The 11910-nt window shown below is 34.9% G+C and overlaps 1 long non-coding RNA gene across 1 annotated transcript; it reads right to left on the reverse strand.

Annotated features, from left to right (window-relative positions):
• Positions 1-2377: 2377 nt before the first annotated feature.
• On the reverse strand, positions 2378-6799 carry LOC129525635 (uncharacterized). The gene is made up of 3 exons (XR_008670041.1): positions 6593-6799; positions 5486-5586; positions 2378-2488 (listed from the first exon to the last, which is right to left on the reverse strand). It is a non-coding gene; the product is annotated as an uncharacterized lncRNA (long non-coding RNA).
• Positions 6800-11910: the final 5111 nt, after the last annotated feature.

Genomic DNA, 11910 nt, shown 5'->3' on the forward strand with positions numbered 1-11910 from the left:
AATTTTATCTCAATTTCCTCCTCATTTAGGAAGCTTCCACAAGTCACATCTACGGGGTCCCTTGAAGCAAGTGTCATAACATGGAACAGAAATATTCTCCATGTAAACCTCTGTGTTAACATTTCCTGCTATTTAAGATAGAGAGAATGACTTGTGTAATTTCCTACAATTCCTTGTTAGGAACAATATAAAAAGGCATAATGAGTAAAACTTTTCAAGACACCATCTTGCAATAAAACCGAGTCTTGGAACAAGGCATGTATTTTCCATCTATTTTAGGCACAGTTACATAGTGCTACTTAATGCCAAAATCAAAGCAGGAAGTAAGAAATTCATTTTGCCTTGTAAAGAAAGTATTAAGTGGATGTCCCAAGCTTCAGCGTTTATGGGTCATTAGGCTACCATTTTAAGACACTGGACTTACAATATTAGCCTTTTCATCAAGTGGCTTATGGTTATATTTTCCCGCCTAAATTCCAGACTTGATAATGAGTGACTTAGGAGCTAGGGAGAAAGAAGCCTACTGACTTACAGTTTAATTTAAGAAATGCTCTTACTTTGAATGAGCTTAATTTTCTCTGAGTTAAGTTACGTGTGTAAGATAATGGGGTGGGTGGAACAGTTCATTACTTTTGATGTGCACAACTAACAAAATCATTCTTCCAGGGTGTTTCTTCCTAGTTCACTCATTCATTAACATTTTTAAAGAATTTATTCTATGCTAATGGTACTATTGTAGGTGCTAAGAGTAAATAAAGAAGTGACAAAGACACAGTCTAGTCCCAGGTCTCCAGAAATTAATACAGTTTAGGGTAATTAATATCACCCTTACATCCAGGAGAAGTTTTACATTATTAATCACTTAAACTTGATGTTTGCAACTGACTTATGCAAGTAAGCATGACTGGGAGAAATTCTGTCTGTTAAGAAGGCATCGTATTCTAAACTGCTAATATAGAGAAGGAACAAATTTTCCACTCTACAAAATGTATGTACCAAAAGACAAATTTTCTATAACTGAACTTAGTTTCAGTCCCAAGTTCCTTTTCTGCCCAGTCGTGGGGAATCTAATCTTGTAAATTTAGGGTAAACTCAATCAATCTATGGTTATTATTATCCTCTTACATTTCTCTAGGCATTTAATTTTCTTGAGGCTTATGTAACATCATAACAACACAAGTCCAAGATCTGCTATCACAATTAAAACTAAGAATCCATTTATATTTGCTTTCTATCCCTCTGTCTGTCTCTGGCCTCTACTTCATTATTTTCTCTCCTGTAAGATAAGTTCCTCGGACAGAAGCAATTTTATGTGGTATACTATGATGGTCATGAAGGTTCAATGTATTAGTACTCAAGGCAGTCAACTTTTAACTAGCTAACAAAGGAATGGATCTGTTGAATTAGAAGGTGTGACTACCAGCAGCTGGACAGATAATTCTTTTTTTTTGAGATGGATCTGTTGGATTAGAAGGTGTGCCTACAAGCTGGACAGATAATTCTTTTTTTTTTTTTTTTTGAGACAGTTCTGCTCTTGTTGCTCAGGCTGGAGTGCAATGGCACACTCTCAACTCACTGCAACCTCTGCCTCCCGGGTTCAAGCGATTGTCCTGCCTCAGCCTCCCAAGTAGCTGAGATTACAGGCACCTGCCACCACACCGGGCTAATTTTTGTATTTTTAGTAGAGATGGGGTTTCACCATGTTGGCCAGGCTGGTCTTGAACTCCTGACCTCAGGTGATCCACCCACCTTGGCCTCCCAAAGTGCTGTGATTACAAGCATAAGCCACAGTGCCTGGCCTGGACAGATAATTCTTAGCTGGCATTTTGAGACCTTTCAGTCAGCTGGTATTCAGTAGATACATGTTTGTGGTGCAATAGGCTGATTTGCACAAGATTAGGTTTACTGCAATCTCAGTGTTGTAGGCTTGCAATGTTGAGAGGCTGTTGTCATATAAAACAGTAGAAGACTCAATTACACTGCAAGCCTGGAGACAAATTCTTGTGAGGGTGAGGTGTTCTCCTGTAAGATGCCTAATATCCTCTGAACTCATTAAATGGTGCATTCTCTTTCATAGTCACAGTATTTGCTTTTATACAACTCTGGGATCTTCTTGTCCACATGTTTGAGAATCCATGGAGGAATGCTTTGACTAGAGATCCTATAAGAGTTCCATTGAATTGGAATCTGAGCTTGCTGCCAGACAATTCTAGACTCCAAATGGCATTTAATCAAAGACAAAAATATTCTCAGGATTATGGTGTGGGCTTGGGTGACAGCCTAACTCTCAGCAGGAAACAGGTTTGCTACTATAAGCAGGAATGGAAAAGAGTATGAATAGAGACCAGGAGATCTCTGGTACATCCGTGTTTATTAAGCGGAATAAAAAGCAGTATCATAGAGGCAGGACTTCCAGGAGTTGGTTTCTAAGAAATGAAGTTGTAGGCCATAAACTTAGGCAATAAACTCAGACCAGATTAGATGTTAGCTAAAGGAAAAAAAAAGAAACAAGTAAATGAGATAATTAATGAGATACGGAGATTATCAATACCAACTATAGCCTTATAACCAGTTATAGATACAAAGTAGAGAATACCTGCATTTTTTTCTTGCAGTCATATGCACACACACACACACACACACACACACACACTCTGATAATTATCTCTCTGATAATTACTCTCTTTTCTTCCCTCTCACATTATTTAATGTTAGTTCATACTTTAAAGATTATCAATACAGAATTATGTTGGAATAAAAAAGGAATAGGCATTCCCCAGAGATCTTGAAACTGAATGTGGTAACTGGTAAGTCTTTGTGGAAGAAATGAGTGTATATTTGATGTGCAAGGCATAGTTATAATGTGCCACATGTGATCACACAGGTAGTTTTATACATCCAAATATATATTTGGAAGTGTTAATAGGAAAAGAACTAGATACTTTTTGTATGCCAAGTGCTATAATTCTTTTCTACATTTGGATTATTCTTACTTTGTAAATTTTGGTGGGAGACACACCCCATCTCTCAATATAAATGCTAATAAATTCTTTATTTTCAATTTTCCAGCTTTCCTTGTATCTGAGGAATAGACACCCGCTCTTAACTGAATGTCCCAAGATAAATAGACCAGAGTAGTTTGTCTTCGCTAGTGATGGCAGTGATGTAATTGGTGTAGGCAGTGGTGGCAATGGTGAAGAAATGACAGTTGAGGTGGTGAAAATGATGACAACGCGTAGCAAAAATGGCAGTCCGGTCTGTGGTGCTACATGGGAGTCAATTTTCCAAGTACAATAATGGAAGTGTTCTAGGGTCAGTATTGAGTAGTTGCTCTGGTAATAGCAACAATATAAGGGCAACATCTAATATTCATTGGTGTACTCATTAGACCAGTCCTGAGGTGTGATTTTGAGGCATTTTGACTTCACTGTTTCAACTTCATTGACTTTGAGACTGGTTCTCTTGAACTCCCAGTGATTCTGGGAGCAACCCAATATGTAATTAATTTAATCAATTTTCTGCTTAAATAAACCAGAATCAGCTTTGGTTGCTTGCAATTAATTAACTTGACTGATAAGACCTGTTGATTTAAAGTCTTCCTCTGAGAGAAGGGAGAGGGTCAGGGAGAGTTTTGTCATTTTCTTGACAGCAAAGGTTTCTTCATTCTTCTCTGATTACATTCTTCCTTTGGATATGAGCCTTGCAATTTCCTCCCCATATCTAGATTAAACCACAAAAAACCTTTCTCCAATAACATGTGTGTGTGTATGTATGTATATATAAATATATATATACACATATATATGTGTATATATAAATATATATATACACATATATATGTTTATATATAAATATATATATACACATATATATGTGTATATATATAGAGAGAGATATATAATATTATATTTTATAAAAATATAAAAGACTAATCTAGTATTTGGGGAAGTTATACATATATATACATATATATGTGTGTATCTCTCTCTTTTCTTACCTTCAATAGAAGTTTTCTTATATGCTATCTTCTGGGATTTCTTGTTGGGCAGGGGTGGGGAGGGGGTTCTCTCATTGAAAAAGAAAATCCCAAGTGGCTTATAAAATCTTATTTTTAATCAAGGTTTTGACTCAGTGTGAGAGAGAAAAAAGCAAAAAGACTACTTAAATAAAACTGGAAAAGACCTTTAACTAAATGCTGTGTACCTGGAAATTTTGAGATGACTAAGTTTAATACAAGTTAAAAAAATTAAACTACTGTATATTTGTTACAAAAAGGATCAAAGAGAATTACCCATTTGGAAAATGATAAATACTTCATGCTTCTTGAAATTAGCTTGATTATAACATACATTCATTTAAAAGAAAAAAATAACATTTTAGAGGGGCACTACACACGTGCAAGAGAAAAGAATAGAAAATTTCCAAATTCTGTATGTTTCTTTATATTATAATTTATAGTAATTTAAAGAAATATGTCTACCACTATCTTTTTTTGTGTTTTTAACTTATTTTTTGTTCTGAAAAATTTAATAATAAAAACTACACCTCTTATCAGAAAAAACGCTCCCACGAACAACATTTTGCACATAATTTTACGGGATTCATGGGACCTTTGAAGCCCCTTTATTAATCCTTTTTTAGGATCCTTGGTTATCATGTTAAACATCTCTAATCTAATCTCCAAAGGAAATCCAATAAATTTTTCAGCCAATTATGATTAAATTTATATTATTATAGTATTGATTTAATTTTTTATTTAAGAATATAACCTTAACTTATTATAAATAATAATCTTATTCCATTTAGTATCTTAGGAATAGAGTTTGATGAAGCATAATACATTAAAGAATAAATGCCATTAATTCTTTTTAAAACAGGATCCTTCTTCTATTTGATTGAAGTAGTACTCTAAGCAGAAGAAAGGGCAAAGAAATCTTTAGTTAAAACAAAAGTAATACAAAAATTTGAATCTGAGCAGTCACAGCTGTTCACAACAGCTTATTGTAAGAAAGTCAGTTACTGATTATTTGTACTCCCTAGCAGGTAGGCATGTGCCACCTGCTGGTCAGATAGTTTGAGCTGCGAATATTCTTAGTATGTTACATGCATGAGTCAGGAGCCTGGAGTGTGGATATATTTTTACAAAGCAAAACCTGTTGAGAGTCTATCTATCTATCTATCTATCTATCTATCTATCTATCTATCTATCTATCTACCTACCTATCTATCATCTATCTATCTACTATCTACTCTTCCAAAAGGAGGTATTTCTATTGTAACATAACTCTAAACGCCCATAGATTTAATTTGTGAAGCTATGATGTTAGTTACATATTGAACTGAAATCTACTCACTGCACAAACATAAACGTTTGCTTTGATGCTGTTGTTTTCCCTATTTATTGAATCTCCCTTTCCACCAAAGCAGATATATTATTAGAGAATTTTCAATCAAATTATAAAAACAACCCTTGGTGAGGACTTACCTATTTATCTATCTTTCACAGTCTGAGATGGAGATAAACACTAAGTGGCCTGTCAAGACCTCTTATGGTGATGTTTGAAGATTAACGGATAATTACTGGAACTAAACATGTATAAGATAATAAAAGAAGTCTTCATACACTCAAAACTGTTATTATATAATCCATTTTATCAGATAACATTGTAATTGGATTATTAATCAATAATAAAAAGATGATAAGATACTCTTTTGAGAAAAAAGATATACTCCATACAATCAATTGGTTAAAATGAAATTTGTAAAATATTATAAAGCAGCAGTCAAAGTACAGTCAGCCCTCTGTACCTGTGAGTTTTACATCCATGGATTCAACCAACCACAGATCAAGAATATTTTTAAAAGCATTTCATTTATGTACAGACTTTTTCCTTGTCATTATTCCCTAAAAAACACAGCATAGTAACCATTTACATAACATTTACACTGTACTATTATACTAACATAAATAATCTAGAGATGCTTTAAAATATACGGGAGGATGTGCAGAGATTATATGCAAATACTATGCATATTATATCAGAGACTTGAGCATGTTGGTGTCCATATGGGTCCTGGAAACAAGCTCCCATGGATACTGAGAGGCAACTGTACTCTATATCAAAACTTGTAGAATGCAGCTAAAGCAGTACTATAGGGAAATTCATGGCTTTAAGTTCTTGTATTATAATATGAAAAAGATTGTGAAAAACTAAGCATTAAACTTAGCAAGTTGGAAAAAATGAAAACAGAGTAAAGACAAAAGACACATAAGAAAAGAGCAAAATGAAAAGAACAGAAATTAATAAAATAGTAAATAGAGAAAATGATACACAATTACAGGCTGTGTCAGCAGAGCTAAATGATTGTGAGCAATTGTAAATGGTATGGACATACAGAGGAGGAACAGATTGGCTATGAGGGAATGGAAGATAAGTGCTATAGTTTGAAGAATTCAACCTTTGGAGTTATTTGATTAGAGCCATTTGCCACTTGCTATAGATATGTGACCTTTAAGTCATGGAGCTTCCCTAAGTCTAAATTTTCTTATTTGGGATGGGAATAAATAATACCTATTTTAAATAATACTTACTTCACAAGGTTTTGATGAGAAGTAGTTATTGACTTTATTTAATATACGTCAACTTTGGCTCTCACTGCCTCACGAGTGATATGATACAGAGAGTTTCATTCAAGTTTCTGAAATGCTTAATGTATAGATTTTTACATGTCATTCATAGCCTATAATATATATGTAAAAGGAAACAAAACATCTTTATTATTAGAATTCTAGATTTTAAAAACTCTCTGGATTGAAAAATCATACTGCTTCCCAGTTAACTCTGCCAATTTTCCTCCACATTAAAAAAAAACCCTCCCATTTTTAATCCATTCAATACATATTCACCATGAGTCACTGTGTGCCAGGCCCTGGCCTCAGCAGTCACGTGTCTTGGCTCACTCTCAGCTGATGGATGGCCATGGTCTCTTGGAAGCCAACTTAATTATTTTTTGTGGGTCATTTTGTTTTGGGTGAAAACATGTTTTGTGTTTGCAATTGTGGAGGGCCGGGTAAACACCAGTTGCAACCAGAAACAAAAAAAAAAAGCTTATTTGAAGTTTTTAATGTTGTTTAATTTTTTCCCCAATGGTTTGACTAGTGTGTTGGACTACATACAACTTTTTGCTTCCTTAACCAAATCTATTTATGTGGACCTGTTATACTGTTGTTAAACCACCATCTGGAACTTTATCGTTCACTTGCAAATGCTGCAGTCATGGAGCTACCATTTGTGTGAAAAAAAAGCAGGTTTATGAAAAGAGATTTGTACTGAAGATGTATTTAGCATTCTATACATTGAAGTTACATAATATCCTACTATTTTTGGCTACAGTCATTATAAAAACAAAGTGGCAGGAAAAAGTCTCTTGTAAAGAATAAGAATATTGCATCCTTCCAACCTGTGATTCTTTGAATGTTATAGTACATTATCAAGAAAGAAAAGATAACTTTTTTTTTTTTTTTAAATACAGAGTCTCACTCCGTCACCCAGGCTAGAGTGCACTGGAATGATTTTGGCTCACTGCAACCTAGAGGCATGTGCCGCCATGCCAAGGTAATTTTTGTATTTTTAATAGAGATGGTGTTTCACCACGTTGGCCAGGCTGGTCTCAAACTCCTGACCTCAAGTGATTGCCCTCCTCGGCCTTGTAGAGTGCTGGGATTACAGGCGTGAGGCACCGCACCCAGCCACCAAATTTTTAAAAATTTTAAAATCCAATGTAGTTGTCAATCTTGGCAATCAGAACAATTAACTGCCCAGCTAATACAATGAGTCACGCTAGAAATGCTTCTTAAAACAAGCATAACAACCATCACCACGACCACCATCATCAAAACCTAAGATTTAGTGGAAAATGGTTTTAGTGACCTCTTAAAGGTAAGCCATTCTAAAATATACATGGAATTAATGAATAGACCTTTTAAATATTAATTTTTCTTTTTTATGTTTGTCGACATTCTTTGACATGTTGATTCATGCTGGGATAAGCATGAGTTTTCTTGTACTGATTTTAAAAGCTCCTAATAGAGATACATTGAGATCCTGTGAACACCAGACGGAAGGCATAGAAATCAGTCTTTTTTTCTCTGCCATATGGAGAGCTACTATACCAAAAATGTAGTATCCCAGAGGCCACTACAAATCTGTGGCATAGTGTGATATTTCATAGTTTATGAAAAGAAAACAGAAGGAGGCAGAAAGAAAGGAATGGTGGGAAGGAAAGTGAGAGAAAACACACCTGCAAGTAAGATGCTTTTAGGGTCTGTTTGTGGCCAGTGGGATGGAAAGGATCACTGCTGGAGTAGAAAACAAGCAATAGTTGGTACAATTGAATTGCTTGAATATTTTCCCAGAGATCTAATAAATATTTATTAAATATTTAAAGAGTTAAGAGTTTTAGCTAACTGTATGTATCATAACAAAGATTTGAGAGTAAAAGCTGTCGTCCCTCAATTAAGTGACAGGGCCACATAATAATCATTTTATCTGACCAGGCATGGTGGCTCCTGCCTGTAATACCAGCACTTTGGGAGGCTGAGGTGGGCGGATCATCTGAGGTCAGGAGTTGGAGACCAGCCTGGCCAGAATGGTGAAACCCCATCTCTACTAAAAATAAATATTCTTTATTATGCCTGCCTCATATTCAACTGTGAAACATTCTTTATTTATCAAATTCCTTACTGATGAACACTTAATTTGTGTCCAGTCTTTTGATATTGTTAACTGGTATAATAGGTAACCTTAGGCAAATATAATTTCACACATTTGCAAACATTTCTGTAGAATGGATTCCTCAATTGGAAATGCCAGGTTAAATGGTGTGTGCATTTTTTTAAAAAGCTTTATTGAGGTATTATTGACATACAATAAACTATATGTAATTAAATTGTTCATTTTGATACATTTTGACATATTTATTCAACCATGAAAGCACCACCACAATCAAGGTTATCATTATAGCCATCACTCTCCACTGTTTTGCTTTTTCAGTATTACAAATAAAGCTGCTATGCACATCCATGTATATATCTTTGTATGAATATATGTTTACTTGGGCAAATACCTAGTGGTGGAATGGCTACATCATACGATCATATGATGAGTGTATGTTAAACTCATACATCATATGATCAGTGTATGTTTAACTTTTAAGAAACGTCCGGACTTCCGAACTGTTTTCCAAAGCGGCTGTATCATTTTACATTTCCACCAGCAGTATATAAAAGTTCCAGTTACTCCATATCCTCACCAATACTTGGTATAGCCAATTGTTTTTATTTTAGCCATCCTAATATGTGTGCTCTAGTATCTCACTGTGATTTTAATTTGCACTTTTATAACAATTAATGATGTTGAGCATTTTTTGAAGTATTTATTTGCTGTCTGTATATCTTCTTTGGTGAAGTGTGTGTTCAAACGTTTTTTCAGTTTTTCAAATTGTGTTGTTAGGTTTGTTATTAAGTTTTGAGTTCTTTATATATTCTTGTCATTGATCAGATATATGTTTTGCAACATATTTCCTCTCCTATGTGGTTTGTCTTTATTCTCTTAAGAATGTCTTTCAAATAATAAACATTTTTAATTTTGATGAAGTCCAGTATATCAGTTTGTTCTTTTCTGTATCAGGCTTTTCTGCCTCAACCTCCCAAGTAGCAAGACTTACAGGCTCCCACTACCGTGCTCAGCTAATTTTTGTATTTTTAGTAGAGATGGTGTTTCATCATGTTGGCCAGGCTGGTCTCGAACTCCTGACCTCAAGTGATCTGCCTGCCTCGGCCTCCCAAAGTGCTGGGATTACAGGTGTGAGCCTTTGCACCCAGCCAAACTGTACAACATTCTAAGGGACTCACTTGTGAAATAACAATTTAATTATTTGAACTTTCAATAAAGAATATTGCATCTGTTATCACAAAATTATGGTAAATTTAACAGCAATTAACATAACTATGAAAAACAGTTTTGTGAATTACAAGTTTTGCCTGAATCTCTAGGACAGTTAGAGAAAGGTCCTGTAGTATTTTAACATTTTCTAATTAAAATAATTATTTTCAAATATACCAAAAAGCCTAGGTTAGCTCATAAGAATGTCAATTATAACAAGTTACTAAACACCCAAGATTTATATTCTTTTTTTCCTCTCTGTCTCTATTTCCCTAGTTGCCAGCAAAATTTTTACTTTTTTGCATGGTTGCACATTCTAATTTTCCACTCAGGAAAGAAACCAGAGCAGACTCTGACCACATACTAATTAATGCTTATCTGCCCTGCTCTAGCAGCGATCTAAATCAGGTTTGGAAATGAGGCATTAGTTCCTCATACATCTGGCTATAGTAGGCCAGAGGGGATTGTTCCTATGTGAGGTCCTCAGCCATGCAGTTGCTTACTTAAGAGCTATTTTCTGGATTAATGGCATGTGAAGTAGGGTGGGCTTTATTCTCAAGACATCACAGTGGGAGCTACACTTGGGCTTCTAGGACATTTTGGTAGAAGAATCTGAAAGACAGTCCTAGGATGATTACAGAAAATCTTTAGAGGATTCTATAACATTGATAACTGCCCAAGAAAAAGAGTGAGGCAACCCACAGGGACAACAAAAACAAGGCAGAAATGTGGCCTTTGCAGCTTCTACCACAATGATCCCATTGACATCTTTCCCCTTAATAGCTTCTTCTTTTTATTTAGTGTCTTGATGCTGTTTTTTGTTTGTTTTTGTTTTCCTGTTTGTCCACGTGCTTCTTCCCAACTTGTTTCCTTGGTAGGACCTTTCTTTGTCCTTCTCTTCCAAGGCCAGATATGCATTATTTTTCTTCTTTTCCTTTCTTTCCTGGAGTACTCACCAAAATGCTTGGCATCAACTGCTAATTCTAAGCTATTGATTCCAATATCAACAATCTTGTCCTCTCACCAGTCCCAAATGCCTGTTGGACAGTCCATCCAAGTGCTCAGCTGCTGCTGAACTAAACATATCAAAGTGAATTTAGATACTTTTAACAGTCCTTGGCCACATAGCACCTCATTCACATCGGTGTACACTGAGTGCAGGGGACAATCAATGAGTAAGACAGATGGACCCCTATGCCCTTGAGGCTCAATGTCTAGCAGGGGAAATAGGTATTAAGCAAATTGTCAAACAATGCTTATTCTAATTATGACAGTTAAAAGTTATTGCTTATTTTGGGCATTTAGGAAGGTGTCTGTAGACGCAAAATATTTTAGACTTCATACTCCTTTTATAAGAATGTATATTTTCTTGTATTCTTTTGAAAAGTTTCAGAATTCTTTAGGCCTGCCCTTTCTGATTCATTCTTGCAAATGGATTTCTTTCAGCAGTCTTGAAAAATCAAACTCTCTGAATTAGCAGATTTAGTGAAAAGCTACTTAGAAGACATTTTTGATAAATTTAGAGGTTGAAAATATTTATAAAAAATAAGTCTTGTTCTGTACTTAATAATCATGAAAAAATATCCCTGTAAAATTCTTATGGACAGGCCCCTTTCAAAGACATCTGGATTTCAAGGAGTAAAGGCTTTATTCTAGGAAGTCTCTCAATGTTAGCTGGGTATCATTGAGTAATTATATTCAAATAAATGTCTACAACTCTAGAAGAAACATACTGCTATTTTCTTTATTAGATAAAGGAATCCTCAGATTTCATATATGTCTCTTCTCTATGCATTAAGTTGTCCTGCTAGATTCATTGTTTAAAAAGCAATGCAAATGAGAGTATTTATTGAACACTTCCATGAAGAAATGACATTTTAGGTAGGCCATGAGGACTGAATAGGAGTTGGCCAAGTAAGACAGAATTAAAAAGAAGTACAGTTTAAAAGCTTTGAGAAGGAGAGGG

Source organism: Gorilla gorilla, chromosome 10 (genome assembly GCF_029281585.2).
Source record: "Gorilla gorilla gorilla isolate KB3781 chromosome 10, NHGRI_mGorGor1-v2.1_pri, whole genome shotgun sequence".
Classification (NCBI taxonomy): domain Eukaryota; kingdom Metazoa; phylum Chordata; class Mammalia; order Primates; family Hominidae; genus Gorilla; species Gorilla gorilla.